General features: G+C 36.7%; 1 long non-coding RNA gene across 1 annotated transcript in view; it reads right to left on the minus strand.

The window, feature by feature from the left end:
- Positions 1-1,928, minus strand: part of LOC107833416 (uncharacterized) — an 8,746-nt gene extending 6,818 nt beyond the window's left edge. The window contains exon 1 of the long non-coding RNA XR_001659164.1: positions 1,446-1,928. This is a non-coding gene — a long non-coding RNA (uncharacterized LOC107833416). The remainder of the gene's footprint in view (positions 1-1,445) is intronic.
- Between the last annotated feature and the right edge of the window lie 744 nt (positions 1,929-2,672).

The following is a 2,672-nucleotide window of genomic DNA, read 5'->3' on the forward strand; positions in this document are numbered from 1 at the left end:
TACAGGGAGTAATTACTGACAGAAGGAGCTTCGCTTCTGCTCCACCTGGTAGTGACTCTCACACCGAACCTCTGCTTAAAGCTGCAGCATCTAACTAAAAAAATACATTTTACATACATATTAAAACTTTCGCTGTCCTAACATGAGACAGATAATCTCTGAAAAAATAATCGATCTCCTCCCTGATCTGCATAATGGGGTATATGCCACGGACTTCCGTTTTAGCACTTCCGCATTTTTTTGCCACATAGAATGGTTCCGGTGCGCAGGCAGCAGTATGTTAATAGTGGCTCCTCAGTCGCTGCAGGACTATTAATGATTCCTATAAAATTATTCAGACGTCCTGAAACGCTCCAACAACAAAGGATGCCTCCTGAAGCGCTCAGAGGTTCACATAGGGACCGTCAATTTCCGAACACTCTGTACCAACTAATACAAAAAAGTGGTCATTCATGCTATTAAACGAAGCACACTATCCTCTATAAAATGTTTAAGTCATATTTAATATTTTAAATAATATTAAATGTTTTCTTAAATAGCTTCCAAATCGTGTGCCCCATTAACTCAAAATCTGTGTGAAATCATTCTACTAGACTTTATAAATGAGGCACACTCATCTTTATTACATTTGAACACTTATATATATATATTTAGCAATTTCTTTAGTATTTTCTTCAATAGCTTCTAGGTCATGTGACCTATTAACTCAAAATCTGTGAAATTATTCGAGTCAGCTATATAGGTGACGCATATTTTTATTCCATTTCGACCCCTTTTTTATTTTTTAACCAAATTTATATGTAAAAATATTTTTTTAAAAGTTCATAAAATATATTACCTCACATGATAATTACATTTGTAACCTGTAATGTTCAATTACATAAAATTCTAGGACTGGATCTATTTCATTACATGTTTACTTACCTGAAATATATTAAATACAACAAATATTAAAGTGTGATCTATTTCATAAAATTTACTTGTCATCTTTATTGTTTAATTACACATTAAATGTTTAAAGATGGGCTTTTTCATCTGGTTTGTGTCATGATGTGGTGTGGCGGTGGACACAAACGCAGCAGGCAGTGGATGTACTTTATGTGGATGTTATTTTTAATGAACTAAACAAACAAACAAAATCCGAAATCCAAAACAATGAAACAGGAGAGGAGGGATAACAAAGGTAACGTGAAGATCTAAACCAGTGTTTCTCCACTGTGGTCCTCANGTAAAGCGAAGGTTTTGGACCTTAATCTGACTACCTGTGTGGTTTGGATCGGGCTGAAGCGTTGCTGCTTCGGCTGTTGTTAAATTACCTGCTCGGTATCGCGACTGCATGTTAAATGTATTTTATATAATTGTCATATAAACAAAAACTAAGGAGTCGCCTAAAAATAATTTCATACTCTTATAACACAAACGCATCAACATACGTATTGACTTACCTTGTGCCGAATCGCTGCCTCTGTTCTCAGCCTGTTTCCGTAGCAGTGGATTTCCTCCGGCATTATTTTCCTCCAACAAATTATTCCAGTGAAAGAAGCTCGTACAGCTTCCTTTTAACCTCCGTCTTACCATTTCTGACTCTGGATCTTCAATATCCTCAAGCTTTGAATTAGCAGGCAGCTACAAACCGGGTGTTTGCTGTAGTGGCTAAGTTTTGGCTACAGTCTGCTGTCGCCTTGATATCAGCAGGAAAATGAAAAAACTAAGCACTGGATGGTACCGGCTAATTACTGGACACCACGGCACACCACAAAACTCAGTTGTTGTACCAGTAGCTCACAGATATTTTAAGTTTTGCGTCTTTTTCATGGTACAGATCTTGCAGCTTTGGCTAAAAGCAATAGGAGCAAGCAGGACCCGGAACCAATATATGTGGCATAAATTCAAACGGAAATACGTCAATCAATCAATCAATCAATCAAATTTTATTTGTATAGCACATTTCAATAGCAAGGCATTTCAATGTGCTTTACATAGTTAAAGAAAAAAAATAAGAACAGCATGTGACATTGAATAAACAGTAAGAAAGAGAAAGAGATTTTGAAAAAAAAAAAAAAAAAATTACTTTTGTTATGGAATTTAAGCGCCTGTCGTCGCCGGACTCCGCCGTCCGTTTAACACGGGTATAGAGCTTTGGAGCTGACGTCACAGCGTATGACGTTTACGTCGCTCGGCGCCATGTTTGCAGCCCACAGACCAAAACAAACTAGTCAGAACACCGGTGTTTTCATTGTATTACCGACCACAGCGAAGTTGTTTTGCAAATTGGATACTGGATATTCTCCCTCCGTGGAGTAAGGGACGTTCAGCTCAAAGTTGATCCGATTTATGAACGCTAATTTCGGCCAGCTGTTCTCTACCGATGCCTCCTGAAGCGCTCAGAGGTTCACATTGGGACCGTCAATTTCCGAACACTCTGTACCAACTAATACAAAAAAGTGGTCATTCATGCTATTAAACGAGGCACACTATCCTCTATAAAATGTTTAAGTCATATTTAATATTTTAAATAATATTAAATGTTTTCTTTAAATAGCTTCCAAATCATGTGCCCCATTAACTCAAAATCTGTGTGAAATCATTCTACTAGACTGTATAAATGAGGCACACTCATCTTTATTACATTTGAACACTTTATATATATATATATATATATATATATATAT

This window comes from Poecilia formosa, unplaced genomic scaffold (assembly GCF_000485575.1).
Source record: "Poecilia formosa unplaced genomic scaffold, Poecilia_formosa-5.1.2 Scaffold381, whole genome shotgun sequence".
NCBI lineage: Eukaryota > Metazoa > Chordata > Actinopteri > Cyprinodontiformes > Poeciliidae > Poecilia > Poecilia formosa.